Source organism: Aquarana catesbeiana, linkage group LG01, assembly GCF_042186555.1.
Source record: "Aquarana catesbeiana isolate 2022-GZ linkage group LG01, ASM4218655v1, whole genome shotgun sequence".
Classification (NCBI taxonomy): Eukaryota; Metazoa; Chordata; class Amphibia; order Anura; family Ranidae; genus Aquarana; species Aquarana catesbeiana.
This window is the reverse complement of record NC_133324.1, coordinates 627545700-627568586: the sequence shown is the minus strand read 5'-3', so window position 1 is coordinate 627568586 and position 22887 is coordinate 627545700. Positions and strand designations below refer to the sequence as shown.

Sequence of the window (22887 nt, the reverse complement as noted above, 5' to 3'; positions counted from 1 at the left end):
CACATCACCTTGTTCTGTACTCTGTACTGCACATTTCCTATTCCACATCACCTCATTCTGTACTAATTCTGTTAAGCAGAAAGTGAGGACCTGTATAGTCATGTAGTTCTTTTACAAGCCGTAGCATTCCCCAATGGGATCTGTTATTAGAGCGACCACACCAGGCAGGCTCTGTGAAATGTGTGACACATCAGTGCCTACTCACAGGACATAGTGAATACGTGTCACAGAATTCAAGGAAGTAAAAGTGTGGGGAACTTCACAAGTACATTAACCCCTTTACGCCGACAACACATATATGCGGACTCACGGAAAGGGGCTTTTTTCTACGGAGCCACATATATGCATACCTCCCTTTGTGCTGGGAAACTGAAGATTACTTGTTTGATTTAAGAACAGAGCTCATGTAGATCATTAAAAATGTACATCTTTGGTAAATAATTACTTGTCCTTATGGTCTGGTTGCATATTTCCTGCTGACCTAGCAGAGAATTTATAAATGAAGACTAACCAAAGTGAATTTAGCTTTAAAGAGAACAACACTAATGCCCCGTACACACGGTCGGACGTTCTGATGTAAAATGTCCGATCGGAGCTTGTTGTCAGAAATTCCGTCCGTGTGTAGGCTCCATCGGACAGTTTCCATCGGAATTTCCGTCGCACAAAATTTGATATCTGGTTCCCAGATTTTCCGACAACAAAATCCGTTTGCGCAAATTCCGATCGTGTGTTCACAATTCCGACACACAAAGTGCCACGCATTCTAGGAATCAAGCATTTTTCTTGGCTCCTCGTACGTGTTGTACGTCACTGCGTTCTTGACGTTCGGAATTTCCGACCAACTTTGTGTGACCGTGTATATGCAAGGCAAGTTTGAGCCAACATCCGTCCACAAAAAATCCATGGATTTTGTTGTCGGAATGTCCGATCAATGTCCAATAGTGTTTATGGGGCATAACAGTGAAATGAGGGATATTTTCCTTTTAACCACTTCAATACCAGACACCTTTATCCCCTTCCTGCCCAGGCTAATTTTCAGCTCTCAGCTCTGACTCAATTTGAATGACAATTGCACGGCCATGCAACGCTGTATCCATATGAAATTTTTGGTGGTATTTAATTTTTAATTTTTTGCTAAATAAATGAAAAAAGACCAACAATTTAAAAAAAATTCTTTTTTTTTTTTTTTTTTTTTTAACTTTTGTAATAACATTTTGTTTCTCCAAATTTTTTGACATTTTTTTTACATACTGTCACCAGTGCAGTACAGCATCATCATATCACTGGTGTGGCGGTGGTCAGGTACACTGACTGGTGTTAGTAAGTAAATAAAAAAATGTAAAAATTCAATTTTTTAATTTTTTTCTTTTATATTACATTTTTTTTTTTTTTTTTTTACATATAGTGACCAGAACAATACACTGTTACAATAGTAGCACTGTACTACTCTGGGGAGGCGATCAGGATTTTAAAATGAAAACTATTAATTCAGTGTTTACTGTTGTGGTCAGCTGTGATTGGCCACAGCTAATCACATGGTACAGATGGGCTGTGATTGGCCCTGTCTGTACAATGTGATCAGTGTGGCCAATCACAGAATGCATAACAATAGTACACAATGAAAGGCATGAATCAAAGCTTTTCATTGTGTACAATTGTCATGTGATCTGCTGTGATAGGCCACAGCAATCACATGGTACTGGCAGCAGGCCGCTACAGTGATCTCTCATCGGCTGTGTCCAGCGGACATAACAGGTGACAGATCGCGCCAGAGTGTGGCCCATGGGGCACACTCGAGGGGCGATCCTGGGAGGACATCATATGATGTCCTCCCAGGATAATAGGGCTGTCATATTCAGGGCAGTCATCAGAAATTTTTGGGCCCCTTACACAGCTTTAGGCCTGGGCCCCCCCCAAGCCTGACCACCAACATTCCCCAGGGCTTGCCGACGGGCCATGCCACCGAATCCACACACCGTCCACCTCACCTGTACGCACTCAGCCCCCCCTCTATCCTGTATATATGTTAACCCCCTCACACCTGTACAGTATATGTGTCAGCCCCACCCCCAATTTGTATATATATGCCATCCCCCTCACACCTGTATATATGTCAGCCCCACCCCCCACACCTGTACATATGTCAGCCCCACCCCCCACACCTGTATATATGCCAGCCCCCCTCACACCTGTATATACGTCACCCCCCACCTGTGTGTGTGTGTGTGTATATATATATATATATATATATATATATACATATATATATACATATATTTTATGTCAGTCCCACACATACACAAATCTATAAACACACAAGCCTCTGGCCCCTCCCTGTACTCAAACAGCCCCCTCCCTTTCCTTCACAGCCCCTACTTGTAAAGGAAATCTCCCTACCTAGTCCCAGCTCGTTTTCACAAAGCTGATATGTTGCTGACACAGAGGAGAACAGTACAGGCAGCTCACACGAGGGGTGCACATGCACATAATAGCCAGAGGTGGCCGTAAAGAGCTCGATATCTGAGCTCATTGACACAGAGGGCAGCAGAAGCTACAAGATCATCTCTATAGTGCACCACACAGCTCCCCTTCACCCGCCCTGGCTTCTTCTGGTCCGGGCGGGCCCCAGGGCCCCTTACAGTTGTATCGGCTGTGCCCCCCTGATGGCGGCCCTGGTCATATTACAATAGGCTGGGCGGGAGGGGGTTACAAAACAGTTGACAATGTATATACAGCACTAACCCCAAAGGAGCTGCTTGGTAGATTGGGTTTTCTGTTCTGTGCTTCAACTCCAAGAACAACCTCAGCCCCTCTGACACACCAGGTTAAGCAAATAGATAACCTAATACTGTTAAGAACACATAGATAAATGCTCTGCAAACTACTTTAATTCAGTATCTGTAAGTGGACACCAGCCTCATTAGTAATAAAGAAACGCATTATATTGTAAGGTTTTAATGTGGTAGGCATATCTGAACAGGTAGAATGTACAGTAAATCAAACACAATTCTCCAGACAGTTTGATCACTAGCTTGTAGCCATTTGGTATACAGCTCAATATACTTGATTAAATGGACTTGTACCCAATAACCTGCTAATCTGCATAAGGAATGGCATAAACCACATTAACAACAAGAGTAAATGGTGTTGAAATAATTTCCTGCCACTAGTGTGCTATACTGCTAGTGTACTCTAGAGGTGTCTAGACTATAACCCAGATCTATTGCAGTGGTCCCTTGCTTCTACGGGCAATGACAAGAGTCCTTGTAGGGTGGCCTATTTAAAGAGACAGTTCTATACCCTAGATCTTCAGCTGGCTAGTATTGGGGCCCATGTTGACAGTTGCACAAAAATGCAGTCCCAGTCAGGTCTGCATGCAGTAGTATAGGCAGCTAGTCAAATTTCCAATTCCTACGTAATCAGTCCTGTTATTAGCAAACTGATTATGGCCACACAGCCTTCTCCCCAGACCTAGTGACACAGCATCAGTGGAGCCTCTGGTCAGATGTCTGCTCACTTTTGGGTTGCCTGGGGCAGCTCTGGTCCTCAGCACAGCAAAGACTGTAAACTGGCAGTGGCTCAATCTCTAAGCACACAGGTCACAGCTTCTCTCCGGTGCTCAGCACAACAAGGATTCCCAGTGACTCGGTCCCTCTGTACACTAATTCCCTGGTGTGAGCGCAGAGCACTGCATCAGGTCCTTGTGATCTCTTGCCTCGCACTGCTCTCCTCCAGATTCTGGTGAATTGCCCAGGAAAAGTCCTGAGTTCCCCTCCTCTCTTATGCAGGGCTTGTTGGGAGGGTAGAGTTCAAGCTTCATTACTTGCATTGAGCAGCACTCCTGGGTGAACTACATGTCCCATGAACCTCCTCCAGCCTCCCCTGATTGGTCCACTCTGCTGCCGGAGGGAGCACCTCTCTCCCCATGTGTGGGCTTGTGGTGTGTTACTACACACCTTTGTATCATCGGTGACTGAGATTGATCTCATGGGGATTCGCCTTCAAATCCACTACCACCTGTTCGGCTCCATTGTATGTGGCCGCTGGATGAGAGCTGCTGTCTGATTCCAACTGGTGATTAAAGGCCCAGGCTGGGTTATTTGCCACAAGCGCTTTACAGCTTACCGTCTGGTGAAGTTTATGTGGTGGAGGGATTGTCGTGTTTGTGAGTCACTGTCACATCGAGAAGATTCTGAGAAGTGATTTATTTTGTTTGAAGAGTGATTGACACAATTGTGTTATTTACACTTGTGGGGACTTTGAAAAGTGATTCACACACTTTGAAGAGTACACACTCATGTCACATTTTTTTCAAATAATTGTGATAATTGTATTTTTTATTTTAGCAGATTCTGAATGGTGGTTTACATATTACAAAGAGCGATTCACAGCTTTTTGTCTCTATTCAGAACTTTCAATTTATTATATATTTCCATATGGTTTGCATTCACATTTTTTTTGATTAGTGTTTTCAACATTGCACAATTTTTTATCATCTGTATTCAATTTTATAATTACATTCAATGGTGTTATTGTCACCAGATGACTCTGAAGAGCAATTCACGAATTTCACTTATTTTGCACTTTGGTTTCTGTTATTTGTAATTAATCATCAGCGCAGTTCATTTTTATTCCCTTACTAGATAACTCTATTTGCCTGGTTTGTAAGATCAGCTAATATGTCTTCCCATTAGACAAAATAGGTTATATACTACTAACAGACATAGAACATAAAGATCAGTAGTGCTCGCTGGCCTTTATGGGTTTTAACGCATGAATTCCATTTGCACAATGAAGAGTAAATAGGTCCAGGAGCCAAGTTAAATGTATGCTGATTTACAGCTCACATCATTGGAAGGAAAACATATGACATCACTAGGGAGTTGAGGTTGCACAGGTTGTTAGGACAACCGGGTGTCTCAGGTACTTAGGAAAGCACATCCTGAGCTGTTATCACCGCCTTTAACAAGACAAAGAGCTTTGCTTGGCCCCACAGTGGTAAGAATGATGCTTTATTCGTCTTATGTACATTGTTAGACTGTTTACAGATTTAGCTAGTTGTACTTTTTATCTGTTTTACTTTGTCATCATATTTGGTGGTTAAAGTGAATATTAGGCTGCAAGATATATGGATTGTTTTTTTTTAGGTGAATTTTACAATGATGGCCCCAGACTGCCGTAGTTTAGGAAGTACGCACCACCATTACATTGTCCAGGGAAATACCTGTCTATTGGCAGATGAGGTGCCCCATTAGATAGAATGATGGACAAGTTGTATGCCAGTTTTCACAGTCAAAGCCTACTTGCAGAGTTTAACTGGGTTTGGAATAATATTGGCAACGTATAGGGTTTTGGACACACCTGTGGGTACCTTAGCTCTGCTTGGGGGTTGGATTAGTGATGTTTGCCAGTAATGCTTTTGATGATTGACCATAAACACTCAACTGGAGAAAAAAGAACAGTGAATGCTGTGATGGGGCAAAGCTTGGCAGCATAACATATTACAGGAGCCCAGTCATCTTCTGGTGTAGATGGCTTAATGGCTTCCAGAAAAAGGACATGACTAGGGATGAGCTCGATGTTCAGGTCAAACATAATTGCGACTCCAACATCGGGTGTTCGCTTGTTCAGCGAAAATTATGGGGCGTTTGCGGAAAATTTGAGCGCCTCGGAATGCCCCATAATGCATTGTGAGATCGCAGTGCATTGCTGTATGATGATTGGCCAAAGCATGCACCTGACCTGCATGGTTTGGCCATTCACAGCGCGCTCTGCTAAAAGAGCCATAATTGGCCAAAGGCAGGGTGCCTTTGGCCAATCATGGCTTAGGGGGACTAAGTCCATGCCCCACACTATATAAGGCCGCGCATATATATATATATATATATATATATATATATATATATATATATATATATATATATATACACTGCATTTAGGATAGACTATATATTCAGTGTTTACTCTATATTCAGTCAGTGCAAGCAGTGTATTAATATATATTTACACAGTCTAGTATATATATATATATATATATATATATATATATATATATATATATATATATATATATATACTCTGCATTCAGTGTAGCCTATATCTACGGTGCATTCTGTGGTATACTGTTTCTAATACACTTCAGGCGGTGTATTAATATATATATATATATATATATATATATATATATATATATATATATATATATATATACAGTCTAGTGCAGGGCTCAAAATTTCTTCCTGAACTACTAGCCAGGCCTTATTAGCCTAGCCAGGGTTACTCTCCACCAGTTGCCCCACCCAACCCCTACCCGCCCCTAATTCTGCCCCTAAACACGCCCTCATAAATTATCTCATGAAATTAGACTTAAATGTTTTATGCAGAATTAAGTTAAAAAAATAAATATTAACAACACCTTTATTCGTGCCTAACAATGAAGCCTACCCGTGTCCACCAATGCAGCCTGCGCCCGCCAATTCAGCCTGTGTCTGCCAATGCAGCTTGTGTCCGACAATGCAGCCCGTGCCATCAATGCAGCCTGTGCCACCAATGCAGCCCATGTCACCAATGCAGCCCATGTCAGCCAATACAGCCCATGTCTACAAATGCAGCCCGTGTCACTAATGCAGCCCATGTCACTAATGCAGCCTGTGGCCACCAATGCAGCCTGTGCCACCAATGCAGCCTGTGCCACCAATGCAGCCTGTGCCACCAATGCAGCCTGTGTCCCCAATGCAGCCTGTGTCCCCCAATGCAGCCTGTGTCCCCAATGCAGCCTGTGCTGCCAATGCAGCCTCTGTCCCCAATGCAGCCTGTGCCACCCAATGCAGCCTGTGTCCCCAATGCAGCCTGTGCCACCAATGCAACTCGTGTCCCCAATGCAGCCTACCTGTTCAGGGGAAGAGAGAGGAGCGCCGCCGCCCGGATGATCAGAGTGCCGGGAACATAACAGCTTTTGTTTCAATAGCTGTGTATTCCCGCAGCGCGCAGTCACATAAACCCCTCCCCCTTGTCTGAGGAACTTTGATAGACAGATCACCTGTCTGTCTATCAAAGTGCCTGGACAAAGAGGAGGGGCTGTATGTGATGGCGTGCAGGGAACACACAGCTATTGAAACGAAAGCTGTTATGTTCTCAGTGCTCTGATCATCCGGGGTGGCGGCTCTCCTCCCTCTTCCCCTCTTTTCACTTGGAGAACGGCTCTTATACAACCCACCTGCTCGCCCCCCCCCTTTCCCTTATATATATACACTCTGCATCCAGTGTAGCCTATATCTACAGTGCATTAGGTGGTGTACTGTTTCTAATACACTTCAGGCGGTGAACACAGTATCTAATACAGTGTGTACAGTTTCTACTACACTTCTGGTGGTGTACACAGTATACAATACAGTGCAGCCATTGTTGTACAGTTTCTAATACACTTCTGGTGGTGTACACAGTATATAAAACATTGCAGCTGTTGTACAGTTGCTAATACAGTGCAGGCGGTGTACACAGTATCTAATACAGTGTGTACAATTGCTAATAAAGTGCAGGCGGTGTACACAGTATCTAATAGAGTGTGTACAGTTTCTACTACACTTCTGGTGGTGTACACAGTATACAATACAGTGCAGCCGTTGTACAGTTGCTGATACAGTGCAGGCGGTGTACACAGTATCTAATACAGTGTGTACCGTTTCTACTACACTTCTGGTGGTGTACACAGTATACAATACAGCGCAGCCATTGTAAACTTTTCTAATACACTTCAGGTGGTGCACACAGTATTTAATGCAGTGTAGTGTGGTGTTGCAAAACAAAAAATATGTCCAGAAGGCCACCAAGGAGAGGCAGGCACTCACCGGCCACTAAAAGAGGGCAAGCAGCCTCTGTTTCTACAGTCAACAGTGGTGGTTGTGGACATGGTGCATCCTCTGCAGGTGGCGGTGGGGCACGGTTGTCCTTTTTTTGCTGCTGCTGGCCGTGTTATTGAGCCACAACATGCAGAAGAGTTGGTGGAGTGGATAACGAAGCCGTCCTCATCCTCCTCATCTTCTGTCACCCAGGTTCAGAGTAGTTTGCCTTCCAACGCAGCTGCCAAAGCGGCCTATTCCACCATCTCCTTGTCCACAGTCCTTGGACAAGGAGACGGTGGAATAGGCTGCTTTGGCAGCTGCGTTGGAAGTAGCCCCACCATCATGCACAAAGGAGTCCCCAGAATTATTCGACCACAGTGTCAGTTATATGCTGATGGAGGATGCGCAGCGATTTAAAGGCTCCAGTGTTGGTTCGCAGGTTGAGGAAGGGAGTAATGTGACCCTAGAGAGAGGGGGTGCCACAGAAGGACAAGAAACTGGCAGTCATGTTCCCCCGGCTGCAGCATACTGCCAAATTTGCTCTAGTGACGGGGAGGGAGGGGATGATGAGGTCACTGACTGTAATTGGGTGCCTGAGAGAAGAGAGGAAGAGGCACAACTCCAACGAGGCAGGATGTCCTCTAGGGGGCAGCTTAAGGGCAGTTACCCTATTGCATCACAACACAGAGCTCCGCAGGTGCAGGGCACTGCTGACACCCCGCTGACTTTTAAAAGTTCCTTGGTGTGGGCCTTTTTCGACACGTGTGCAGCAGATCACACTGTTGCTGTTTGCAACCTATGTCTGAAGCGGATCAAGCGTGGCCAGAGCAGCAGCCGCTTGGGCACCACATGCTTGACCAGACATATGACGACCTGCCATGTAGTGTGTTGGCAACAGCACTTGAAAGATCCACATCAAAGAAAAAGGCGCACTTCTTGCTCCTCATCTGGGATCTCCAACCCTACTATACCTCCAGTCCTCTCAAAAACCTACACTGAGAGGAATGAAGGTATCGCAGTAGGTGTCCCAAGTACTTGCAGCCAATCTGCTAGCAGTACACCACCAATTAATTTTAGCAGGCAAATTTCCCTACCCCAGTTGCTGAACTGTAAAAAGAACCCTACCTCAATTGCTGAAGCATCTAAATGCTAGCTTGGCCAAATTGCTAGCACTGCAACTGCTGCCTTTTCAGCTGGTAGACTCTGCCCCCTTTCATGAATTTGTGGAATGTGCTGTACCTCAGTGGCACGTTCCAAAATGCCATTTCTTTTCACAGAAGGCCATTCCGGCTCTCTACCGGCATGTGGAAGGCAATGTTTTAGCCTCGTTGGACGGGGCGGTCAGCAGTAAGGTTCATATTACCGCTGACTCATGGTCCAGCAATCATGGGGAGGGACGTTACCTTTCCTTCACAGTGCACTGGGTAACTCTGCTGGCAGCTGGGATGGATGCAGGACAGGGTTCAGTGTTGTTGGAGCTTGTTCCGCCACCGCGCCTCCAAAATGCTAGTGGTAATTCTGCTCCACCCCCTCCTCTTCTTCTTCCTCTATGGCCTCTTCTGCAGATTTGTCCTCTGAACTAGCGGTGCTCCGTAAGCATTCAAGGGGCTTCGGAAGCAGTCAGGCTAAAAGATGCCATGCGGTGCTTAAGTTGGTCTGCCTAGAAGACAGGAGCCACACTGGGGCAGAGAATCTGTCAGCTCTGCGGGGAAGGCTCAGAGGTGGTTGACGCCATGCCAGCTTCAGCCAGGAATAGTTGTATGCAACAATGGCTCCAACCTTCTCTCCGCCCTCCGACAGGGACACTTGACCCATGTTTGGCACACATCCTGAATTTGGTGGTGCAGCGGTTCTTGAGCAGGTACCCAGGCTTACAAGATCTCCTGAGGCAGGCCAGAAAAGTCTGTGGTCATTTCCACCAGTCATACAATGCCAGTGCTCAGCTGGCTGACATTCAAAGGGAATGCAACCTGCCCACCAACTGCCTCATTTGTGACATGTCCACCAGGTGGAACTAAACATTGGCAAAGCTGCAGCGGCTGCACACACAGCAGAGGGCCATCAATGAGTACCTGTGTGAGTATGGCACCAGGACAGGGTCAGGGGAGCTTGGCTTCTTTTTGCCATGCCAGTGGCTACTGATCAAGGATGCATGCACTGTCCTGTCACCATTTGAGGAAGCCACAAGGATGGTGAGCAGCGACAATGCATGCATCAGTGACACTGTCACTCTAGTCTGCATTCCAGAGCACAAGCTTTGTGGAATCATGGAAAGGGCACTTGAGGCAGAACAGTGGGAGGAAAAGGAGGACTTCCTTTCCTCTCAAGGCCCCCTTTATCCAGACAGTATTCCTGCGGGCCCTCCAAACACACAGGAAGAAGAGGAGGATTGTGTCAGCATGGATGTATAGGATAACACTCAGCAGCAGTCTTCAAGGGATGGTTTTCAGTCCCCAGAAACCCTAGGAGTTGTACTTGGCTGGGAGGTGCGATACTTTACAGAATTACTAAGGGCACCCCCCAGGCATGATATGTAAAGGATTATTTAATTTTTATTGTTTCACTTTAAGCATTAATAACAATTAATAACTTGCATATAAGCCTTTAAAATGAGCACTTGATTTTTCACTTTCGCGCCCATAGACTTTAGCGCTGTTCGTGTGTTAGCACAAATTTTTTGCCTGTTAGCATGTTCTGCTGCGAACCGAACCGGGGGGTGTTTGGCTCATCCCTAGACACCAAGCTTTGCATAGGTGTCCATCACTGTCATTTCTGAAACATAAGGTTTAGTATGCAAATGTTTTTTCTTCACTTAAACAGTCTCTTGCTCAACTGATTTTCCTGTATTTGACTTTGAAAATGCATAAATACTGATCATTAAAGTGCTCAGAATGACTGCAGCATTTACGTATTCTTTAGCTACAAATATATATACTTTTGTGTGCCTTTCTGTCATGTTGCTCTGGAGCTATTGGGGCCATTAAATAACAATTTAGTACAATTACAATTACAAAACTGAGAGTAACCTCAGAATTAAAGCATTGCCGGCAACACCTGTAGCCCATACCTCTCTTAATACAAGAAAATATTTTGCTAGCTTTAGAAACTGCAGCTTGGCATTGCATACTACTATTAAATTTGTGATCTACCCAAACACTCAGATCACCATTGGCTTCCCAGCTGTTCTCCTTATAGAATGTATGATGCATGCATGTCTTTATCCCCCAAGTGCATAACTTTACATTTATCAACATTATTCAGTTCAGTTCTCAGTGGCTACCACAGACACGATGTCTGCCGACACTGGCCAATCGTGAGGAATAGACAAAGAACTGCGATCTGCCTATGTAAACAAGGCAGATCGCCTTTCTGACAAGAGGGAGGGGATGAAATTTGTGTCCTGCAAAGCAGTGAATAAATTCCATCTTTTCCCCTGGTAAAAGCACCCCACACAGTACAGTAAAACACTGGCTAGGCACACAGTTAACCCTATGATCGCCCCTGATGTTTAATCCCTTCCCAGTCAGTGTCATTAGTACAGTGACAGTGCATATTTTCAGCACTGATCACTGTATTAGTGTAGTTACCATTACTAGTAAAAAAAAAAAGAAAAAAAAGAAATAAAAATATCTCATAGTTTGTAAACACTATCATTTTTGCGCGAACCAATCAATATATGCTTATTGGGATTTTTTTTACCAAAAATATGTAGCAGAATACATATTGGCCTAACTGAATGAATAATTTAGATTTTTAAAATTTTTTTATTGGATAGATTTTATAGCAGAAAGTAAAAAATATTTTTTATTTAAAACTATCAGTCTTTTTTTGTTTATAGCGCAAAAAATGTAAAACGCAAAGGTGATCAAATACCACCAAAAGAAAGCTCTATTTGTGGGAAAAAAAGACGTCAATGGCCTGGTCAGGAAGGGGGATAAATCTTCCGGAGGTCCAGTGGTTAAACCTCATTTGCCACAAAGTTGCCACGTTAAATCATGCTTTGAAGCTTGTAAATTGGAAACATCCTGTAGGGACCTTATTCCACTGCATAGCTTGGTGTCATCTGTAAACACAGAAATTATACCTCTAATCCCAAACTCTATATTATTTATAAATAGTAAGAGTCCAGCACAGTGCTTTGGAGTACACCACTAATTAGCCCACCCTAGCCCTATCAGAGTATAAATCATTAATCAATACTCTCTTAATTACGGTCTTTTAGCTAGTTTTTTTATCCATTTACAAATGGATTTTCTAAGCCTGTAGACTTTATCTTACATATTAGCCATGTGTAAGGAACTGTCTCAACCACTTTGGAAAAATCCAAGTATACCACGTCCACAGCCATCTCTCTGTCCAAGGTTTTACTGACCTGATAAAAAGAAATCAGATTTGTTTGACAACTTTGGTCTTTTGTGAATCCTTGCTGACTATTATTTAAAATATTATTTTAGGTTATCTCAAATACTCAGGAGAAGCAGCAGAATGTGTTTTGTGTGTAATTTTGTGCTGCTTGTGAGAAACATGTTATTAGGCCCAGGGCTGGCTTAAGAAAAAAATGCAAACAATTTTTTGCTATAACAAATTAAATTAGAGAGAGGGAGGATGAGAGAGAGGGGATGAGAGAGGGGTGAGGGGTAAGGGAGGGAGGATGAGAGAGAGAAAGGGGATGAGAGAGGGGTGAGGGGTAAGGAGGGAGGATGAGAGAGAGACAGAGGATGCGCATGAGCATGTGTGGGAGTGGCATCAACGCAGCCCGGCCAAGGCAAGTGACCGAAGTCGCAGAACACAGAAGGAAGACCGGGTGAAGATGGAAGCACCTGGGACTCACTGGATTGATCACAGCGCAGCGCTGGAGGGCACAGTCTGACAGGTAAGTGTACCCTAATGTGCTAATATGCTGTGCATACTTGTACATTATGGCAAAACCTACCTCTAAAAAGTAGTAATGTTAGTGACGTTTACTACCGCTTTAATATCACAGGATCCCAGGTAGCTCTCATGGGGCCCCCTACTGACCCGGTGGCCCTTGGGCAGTGACCAAGTGCATAGTTGCCAAGATTTCAAAAATATTTTCAGGGACACTTTTTTTTTTTACCAGTGGTATATTTAGAGTAGCTGGCATCCCCTATGTTCCTCTATACATCACAATAGTAATCACAAAATGAAATGAGTACTAATAATGGGCAGAACAAATATGAGGACTGAAAAGATTTCCTTTAGTTGAACTAACAAAAGTGTGCCCATTCTAGAGCTGGTAACATTGAGGATATTCAATACAATTTTAAAGAACTGTTATTGTGGGTAAGGGGAGGAGTATGGATGGTATAAAAGTGGGAAGTATGTGCAGGTGAGGGAGAGGAATGTGAAGAGTATAACAGTGGGCACTGTGGAGGGTATGATACTGAGCAGTATGTACAGGAGACGAGTGTGGAGGGTAAGACAGTGGACAGTATGTACAGGAGAGGAGTGTGGAGGGTATAACAGTGGGCAGTATGTAAAAAAAGGAGAAAAATATTGCGCTCAGAAAGCAAAAATCTGAAAAAATAGCTGCAACAAAAACCATCAAATATCCATATGGTGCAAAATCAAATAAAATCTATAAGTTGCTCTTACAAAGTGAACACTCAAAATAACAAAATGACATTGGACTAACTGGTGAATAAGTGAACCAAAAAAAATAATGAATAAAATCAATTAATAAACATATGATCATTAAATAAACAAAGAAGAAGAAAGAAAGTCCATGAGCAGTTTGAAAAAAGATCACTGATGGGGGAGAGGCAAGTCCACTGAGGGGGGCGACTGTCCAGGAGTCAGGCACCTTCACTGAAGATAGGAGTAGGAGAAGAGATGAAAAAGAATCCCCAGTTGATCACAATTGATAAGTGAATGCCCTTACCAGAAACAGTGGACCCCCTAAATAGCGAGGTCTGAATCGCAAGCAGATATGGCCCTCTGCACAGGCTAGGAGGAACTTACTTCGTAGCCACACGTCCCCGTGATGACCCAAGGCGAAAGGGACACTTCCGTTCGGAATAGCGAACAATTATAGCCCTCGGCACGGGCAGGATGAAACTCCTCTAGCTTTTTAACCTCATGTCCCCGAGATGATCCGAGGCAGAAAGAGACACTTCCGATCGGAGCTATCACTCATTGGCCCGAAGAGCCGCGAGTGTAAGGAGGCAAAAAGAAATTCCGATAGTGTGATATCGTAAAAAAAAAACGTTTATTGCTAAGGGTAAAAGACACAAAGGTGGGGATTGGCGTCCTCCACACAGTACATAAAAATACCCGGCAAAAATCTTTTAAAAGCCAACACCATATAACAAAAAGATTGCATGGGGCGTGATGGTGTCAGTACGTAGCACCTCCCTACATGTTTCGTCACACCTGGCGTATTCAAAGGGGCACGGGTGATGCACTGAAACCATCGCTTAAATATAAACAGAACGCAACCAAGCCTCGTTTTGACCTGATAGCCATCACATACTTATGAGGCTCATCATGAGAGAACACCAGACCTCGATTTGACGTATGTTACGTACGTAAAGCTCCATAAGGAGACGGCAAAGAAAATCGGACACCAAGTGACCGAAGCGATAAAATTCGCTTGTGTATAGTATGAAACTACAATGCGAAGAGAAAAAAAATTAAAAATATATATGAAGTTACATAAAAATGCACTTTTAATGCCGAAAAAGGCTAAAAAAGAGAAATCTTAAGGAAAAAATTCTAAACTAATTTCAAAAATACATATTGATACCTGTTCCAAATATATGGGCAAAAAAATAATATAAATAAAAGTAAAAATAAAAAAAAAAAAGTATTAACCAACGAGCATAAGATCCGGGGAGGTGTTCTCCCCAACAAATACAATTATGTTTAACCACTTGCCACCTGCCTTATAGCAAAATGACGGCGGCAAAGTGGTTTCAATATCCTGACCAGACGTCATATGATGTGATCAGGATATTAAGCCGCTGCACGCCCCTGGGGGAGCGCACCGCAGAGATCATTGTTGCGGTAGTTAGTCTGACACACCGCAACTCCGATCTAGGTAAAGAGTCTCTGACGGAGACTCTTTACCACATGATCAGCTGGTAAATCACGGCTGATCACGATGTAAGTAGGAAGAGCCGGTGATCGGCTTTTCCTCACTCGTGTCTGACAGACGCGAGTAGAGGAGAGCCGATCGGCTGCTCTCCTGACAGGGGGGGTCTGTGCACAGCCCCCCCTTGGATCCCACCCAGGACCACCAGGGAAGCCGCCCAGGACCACCAGGGAAGCCATCCACACTGGACCACCAGGTATGCCCCCTAGACCCCCAGGGAAATACCAATCAATGCCCAGGCAGCTGCCAATCAGTGCCCACTCCAATGCCTACCACTGCCAGTGCCACCAGGGATGCCTATCAGTGCCTCATATCAGTGCCGCGTATCAGTGCCCATCAGTCTTGCCTATCAGGGCCCAGCAGTGCCGCATATCAGTGCCACCTATCAGTGCCACCCATAAGAATCCATCTTTGCAGCCTTTCAGTGCCCATCAGTGTCGCCTATCAGTGCCCACCAGTGCCACCCAGTGCCACCCATGAGTGCCCATCAGTGCTGCCTATCAATGCCTATCAGTGCTGCATATCAGTGCCACCCATCAGTGCCGCCTACCAGTGCCCATCAGTGCCGCATATCAATGCCAATCGTCAGTGCTCGTCAGTGCCCGCTCATTGGTGCCACCTCATCGGTGCCACCTTATCAGTGCCTGTCCGTGCTGCCTTATCAGTGCCCATCAGTGAAAGAGAAAACTTACTCATTTACAAACTTTTTTAACAGAAACAAAAGCAAAACTTTTATTTTTTTCAAAATTTTCGGTCTTTTTTTTATTTGTTTAGCAAAAAATAAAAACCGCAGAGGTGATCAAATACCACCAAAAGAAAGCTCTATTTGTGGGAACAAAATGATAATAATTTAGTTTGGGTACAGTGCAGCAGGACTGTGCAATTGTCATTCAAACTGCGACAGCGCTGAAAGCTGAAAATTGGTCTGGGCAGGAAGGTGTAAAAGTGCCCTGTATTGAAGTGGTTAAACAGGACATCCATAATTTAGACATAACATTCTCAGTTAAGATGTGACGCAACTTATGCATTATCAATAAAGACGTTAATTTCTATATCCACATTCAACCCAAGGAGTCTGAGACATCTGATCTTATATATCCACCCCATTTCAAGCTTGGAGATGGCACATCGTTTAGGTCCCCCTCTCCAAGGTAATTTTAATCTGTCAATACTGACAAATGATGTCCCCCTAGGGTCCTGGTTATGTACTTCCAGGTAATGTTTTGAAACGGAGTGCCCTTTGAAACCTCTTCTGATATTCCCGATATGTTCATTCAATCTAACCTGTAACGGCTGTACAGTGTGTCCCACATATTGAAGTCCGCATGGACAGGACAGAAGATAAACAACACCGAGAGCAGAACAGGTAATGAATGACTTTATCGAGAACTCATGAGAGGTACTATTAGAATTAAAATGTGTAACCTTCTTGTCTTTAATGCCGCGTACACACGATCGGACTTTCTGGCATACTTGGTCCGGCACACTTTCTGACGGACTTTGTCTGCCAGGTGCGCCGGACTTTAAAACGAACGGACTTGCCCACACACGACCGGACTTTCCGGCGGGCTAAGTCCGCCCGTCTTTCCGACGGACTTTCGCCGGAGTTACAGCGGACTTTCAGAATGAACGGACTTGCCCACACATGGACAAGTCCGTTCATTTTGAACGTGACTCAGGTGCGACGGGACTAGAAAAGGAAGTCAATCTTGCCGCTTTTATCGGCGAGATTGACACCTTATGAGCCCCATCGCGGGTCATACCAGGCCCTTAGGTCTAGTATGGATTATAAAGGGAAGCCCCTACGCCGAAAAAACGGCGTGGGGTCCCCCCTAAAATCCATACCAGACCCCGATCCGAGCACGCAGCCCGGCCGGTCAGGAAAGGGGGTGGGGATGAGCGAGCGCCCCCCTCCTGAACCGTACCAGGCTGCATGCCCTCAATATGGGGGTGGGTGCTTTGGGGGAGGGGGGGCGCCCTGCGGGCCCCCCCCACCCCAAAGCACCTTGTCCCCATGTTGATGAGGACAAGGGCCTCTTCCCGACAACCCTGGCCGTTGGTTGTCGGGGTCTGCGGGCGGGGGGCTTTTCGGAATCCGGGAGCCCCCTATAATAAGAGGGCCCCCAGATCCCGGTCCCCCACCCTATGTGAATGAGTATGGGGTACATGGTACCCCTACCCATTCAGCTAGGGAAAAAGTGTCAATAATAAAACACACTACACAGGTTTTTAAAATAATTTATTAAACAGCTCCAGGGGGGGTCTTCCTCCGGCTTCGGGGGTCTTCTTCCGACTTCGGGGGTCCCTCCGGTTCCTCTTCTCCCGGGTCCGGTTGGTTCTTCTCCGCTCTCTCCGGCCTCTTCTCCCGGTGTTCCAGTTCTTCGGCCGGTTCCTCCGCTGTCTTCAGGCCGCTCTCTTGCCAGCGGAGGTCCAGACTTCTGGGCTTCTCTTCTCCAGATGTTGACACGATGCTCTCTCCGGCTGGACTGCTCTCTGAGGGCTCCGTTGCGACTTATATAGGCGGAGACCCCGCCCCCTTATGATGTCACAGTCCCTGGGCATGCTGGGACTGTGACGTTTTAGGGGGCGTGGTCACTGGGTGATGTTGACTATGCCCCCTAAAACGTCACAGTCCCAGCATGCCCGCAGGGCGCCCCCTCTCCCAAAGCACCCACCCCCCATGTTGAGGGCATGCAGCCTGGTACGGTTCAGGAGGGGGGCGCTCGCTCGTCCTCACCCCCTTTCCTGACCGGCCGGGCTGCGTGCTCGGATCGGGGTCTGGTATGGATTTTAGGGGGGACCCCACGCCGTTTTTTCAGGGTAGGGGTTTCCCTTTATAATCCATACCAGACCTAAGGGCCTGGTATGCCCCGCGCTCGCCGCAATAGGAAAATTTGTTTTTCCTATTGCAGCGAGCGCGAAATGCAATACCCTGTCCTTGCGTTGTATCTGGTCCATTGGACCAGCATACAGACGAGCGGGCTTTCCGTCGGACCAGCACACAGACGAGCGGACTTTCCGCCAGAAACTGAGTCCAACGGAAAGATTTAAAACATGTTTCAAATCTAGGTCCGGTGGGCTTTTGGCAAAAAGTCCACCGGAAAAGTCCGCCGGAGCCTACACACGGTCGGATTGTTCGGCGGACTCTGGTCCGCCGGACCAAGTATGCCGGAAAGTCCGCTCGTGTGTACGCGGCATAAAAGTGTTGATGGAACAGACTGCTAATTTTTTGCATCTATAAAAACCAACCAGGTTTTGGAAGAACATTGGCCCATTGTCAGGAGGGTCGCAAACACTAGGGGCCACAAGAGACTTTAATGTAGAAGCTCCCCTGAAAACTACCTGAGGCTTCTCAGGGAGTACAGGCCCAGGTATCCAGTCATTCCTGACAATGTGCCAATGTTTGTGTATTCATTTTTTTATTGAATGTTGATGAGAATACCCTGTTATAAAAGGGCACGTAAAATCACTGTTGTCCTTGTCAGCATCAGTCACCACCCTATCTACAAGCAGTTGTTCACGGTCCAGCAATTCTACCTCCTCAAGTTTTTTATTCAAGAAAGAGATCTCATAACCGTTCTCTATAAATCTATCCATGAGAACTTTGGATTGAACCTTAAAGTCCCATTCTTATATATTGACTTTTGGGGCCTGCATCGAGCCAAGGCTTATGATGACAGTTGTCACGAGGTATAAATGAATTACGATCTGTGGTTTTAAAACAAGTGGAGGTGCATAAGGAGTCACCCTCACCCCAAATTCTAAGATCTAAAAAATTGACAGTATGTTGACTGGCTTTGAATTTAAATGTAATACCCCTATCATTGTTGTTTAGGCCCTCCATGAAAGCAAGTAAAGAATCATGTGTATCATTCCATAGGAGGAGGACGTTATCTATATATCTGGCCCATAAGACCAATTTGGGTCTTGGCTGGGCATAGATGATGTCCTCCTCCCATTTACCAATGAAGAGGTTGGCTAAGCTGGGGCAAATTTTGCCCTCATAGCCTCACCCCTCCCCTGCTGAAAGAACTGATTCTTATGCCAGAAAAAATTATGAGTAGTGGCATACTTGAGTTTTATAATGAAACGCTTCTGCTTGGGATCAAGGTGGCCGGCGCACTCCCCAACACCCACAATGGAAAGAACACCAACAAACCCCAATATTGGGGTTTTCCCCGGGGAGAACAAAACTCCCAAAGACCCATAGAAATAAGAGAGGAGTCAGAGGGGGGCGGAGATCGAAAAGCCAAACAGAAGAGAGAATGAGGGGCCAGGGTATTTTCAACCTGAGTAAAATCAAACTTACACAGGCTGAGACCTCCATTCTAGATAAGGGGCTTAAATTTGCAGCTCCCAAATCCCTCAATAAATTTCAGACTCATATGGACATCCATAAATATACGAGGACATTAAATATCAAAAGATATATGTTGTCCAATCCTGTTGGCAGTGGGGGAGCGAATACCACCAGTATGAGATATTCAGGTTTGGCCAACGCTTCTTTATTTAACCCCCCAGGGGGTCTGTCCGCCTCGATCAGGGTCTTCAGAGATGTTCTCCTTAGGGACCTTCATAGTTTGAAAGTAAAACAAGTCAGAATGGCCAAAGACCTACAATTAGGACTTGACCAGCTTTGTAATCATAAGGACCTTGTAATTAGGCCAGCTGACTAAGGGAGGGGGGTATTGTTATTCTCAACAAAGCTGACTACCTTCAAGAGCTGGACAAAACTGTCGGCGACCGTGACACATACACTCTTCTTAAGTCTGATCCACGCTTTGAATATAGAAGAGAACAAATCGTTAATCACGGTTTTGAAACCGGTATATTAACGAAAAAAGAGATCCTTTTTTTGATTCCGGTATTCTCAAGGATCCCTTTCCTTTATTACCTGCCCAAGATCCACAAGAATCCGTTCCGTCCACTGGGCCGTCCAATTATTAGTGGAATAGATTCCATCACTTCTAGGGCAGGGAAATACATCGATGGGTTTCTTCAACCATTGGTGAAAGCACTACCAGCTTACATTAAGGATAGTAGACACACCATAAACCTTCTCAAAGATTGTGGTTACAGGGAGGGATATTGGTTGGTAACAGCCGATGTCACCTCCCTGTATACCATAATCCCCCATCATTGGGGAATTAAATCGGTAAAATATTTTTTAGGCAGTGATCCATCATTGCCGAACAAGCAGAAGCGTTTCATTATAGAACTCCTTGAGTATGCCACTACGCATAATTTTTTCTGGCATAAGAATCCGTTCTTTCTGCAGATGAGGGGTGTGGCTATGGGGCAAAATTTGCCCCCCAGCTTAGCCAACCTCTTCATGGGTAAATGGGAGGAGGAAGTCATCTATGCCCAGTCAAGACCCAAGTTGGTCTTGTGGGCCAGATATATAGATGATGTCCTCCTCCTATGGCATTATACACATGATTGTTTACTTGCTTTCATGGAGGGCCTAAACAACAATGATGGGGGTATTGAATTTAAATTCGAAGCCAGTCAACATACTGTCAATTTTTTGGATCTTAGAATTTGGGGTGAGGGTGATTCCTTATGCAACTCCATTTATTTTAAAACCACAGATCGTAATTCATTTTTTTTTTAATCACAATCAAAGTTTATTGAAAGCTTACATTTACAAGTATTTGACAAATTACTTTGCTCATAGGAAAGGAACAGAATGTTATAGGTCAGCTTACATCTTAAAGAGCAAATTATATAATAAGGAGTAGGAACATGTCATAAGAGTTCAGGAAATATCTCTGTAGATAAAAGGGATTAGTGTGTGTGTGTGGGGGGGGGGGGGGGGGGGTGGAGGAAAGGGGAGAGAAAAAAAAATTAATTGTTGGGAAGGTTAGAAGTAGGGGTATAAGAATAGTGGAGGGAGCTAGAGGAACATTATTAAATTCTATAGTTTTGAATATGTTTGGGTCCTTCTTCAGTGCAGGTTTTTCTTTATGAACAGGTAAGGGTAGAATAGGCACATTATTCTTTTGTGGTAGCATTAATCCAGGTTAGGAGTGACAATGGGATGGTGTATTTATGCATATGCAGATGAAAACTCATCTGAATGTATAAAGAACCACCACGGTTGCCACGTTTTATTAAATGCAACATTATTCTCTCCTTTCATAGCGGATATCTGTTCCATTTTGTATATATATATATATTGTACTTTGTCCAGCCAATCCCTGACCTTCGGTATGTTGGTGGATTTCCAATGTAAAGGAATTAAAGATTTTGCAGCGTTTAACAAATGTCTTGTGAGAGTTTTCTTATATTTACTTAGAGAGTAAGAATAGATATGAAGTAGGCAAGCAGCAGCGTTAAGGTTTAATTTAGTTTCCGTAATGTGTTTAATCCAATATATTATTTTGTTCCAAAGGTCATGGATTGGGGGACATGTCCACCAGATATGTAAAAAAGTACCCGTCTCTTTGCCACATCTCCAGCATAGATCCGTGGTAGTTGGGAACCACTTCCTGGCCCTTTGTGGCGTCACATACCATTGTGTTAGAATTTTGTAGGATGTTTCTTGCAATTTTGTGCTCAATGAGCATTTATGAGCTAGAATACAGACCTTTTCCCATTGTGCGTCATTCATTTTGGTTCCCAGGGTTAGTTCCCACTTTTCTCTGTGTTTATTACTTTCTTTAATTGGCGTCTGGTTTAGCCATGTGTATGCTAGAGAGGTTGTTTTTAAACCTTGTAGCATAAGGATTCTAAAGCCGTCGTGGGTAGGCAGTTTGAGGCTTTGTATTTTTTATTTTGCAAGAAGTCTTTCAACTGCATGTGAAACCAAAAGTCAGGGAGTGATTCACCAAACTCTTCTTGGAGGGAATCTAGTAATCTGACCTTGTTCCTAAGTAGACAATGGGATGCGAGAAGTTTATCGCTATTTTTGGGTCGAGGAAGGTTCTCTTTGAGTAGGCCAGGTATGAAATCTGGATTGTTAGCAATTGGGGTTAATGGGCCCGGAATTGATGCTAATTTATGTGGGTGGGCTATTTTATGAAAGACATTTAATGTGTTTACAATCAGAGGGTGTTTTGTGTTACGTGATGATTTGGAGTGTGTCGTCCAGGGGTAGTAGAGTAATTGTTGGTTGTTAAGAGAGGATTCTAAGTGGACCCAATCTTTATTGTTTCCATGGCAATGCCAGTCTGAGTCTGGTGATTTGGGTGGCTTGATGATATTTTCTAAAGTCTGGGAGACCTATTCCTCCTTTATTTTTGGGGAGAGTAAGAAGGTGGAAGTTTACGCTGGGGTTTTTTCTGCCTATAGGAACTTTCTTTGTATATTAATTAGTTTGGTGAAGAATATAGGTAGGGCGTTAAAGAAGTATAATAGTCATGGGAGTATTGTCATTTTCAATATTGATGCTCTACCAAAGCACAAAAATGGTTTTGGAGACCATTTTTTGAGATCTTGTGCAATCGTATTTAATAGTGGCTTGAAATTAGTTACATAAATTGAGTCAATGTTGGGAGTGAGTTTAATTCCCAGATATTTGAGAGAGTCCTTTTCCCATTTGTAGGTACAATTGCTTTTCGTCAGGTTTAATTGGTCTGGGGGTAGTGTGAGGTTTAGGGCTTCTGATTTAGATTGGTTGATTTTAAAATTTGAGATGTATCCGAATGTTTAGAAAATTTTTTTAAGGTTCGGTATTGAGATGTGGAGATGTGTGAGGAAGAACGAGGTCGTCCGCGTAAGCGGCAAATTTGTATTCTTTTTTTGTTTATTTGGAAGCCCCAGAAGTTGGTAGCTAAATTAATGGACCTGATAAGGGATTCTAAAGTTAAGATAAAAAGAAGGGGTGATAATGGGCAACCCTGTCGAGTACCGTTATGTATGTCAAAAGGGCTAGAGAAGGTGTTGTTTATTTTAACTTTGGTTTGTGGGTTTTGAATGAATGAATGAGTG

The 22887-nt window shown here is 44.4% G+C and overlaps 1 protein-coding gene across 2 annotated transcripts in view; it reads left to right on the top strand.

The window, feature by feature from the left end:
* Positions 1–22887, top strand: part of ABCG2 (ATP binding cassette subfamily G member 2 (JR blood group)) — a 276283-nt gene that overhangs the window by 6695 nt on the left and 246701 nt on the right. Inside the window, exon 1 of one of the 2 annotated variants that reach the window (XM_073600848.1) lies at positions 4972–4998. The exons of the other annotated variant lie outside the window; for it this stretch is intronic. The gene's annotated coding sequence lies outside the window, so the exon portion shown is untranslated. Of the gene's footprint in view, positions 1–4971; positions 4999–22887 lie in introns of those variants that run through there. 2 annotated transcript variants of the gene reach the window in all.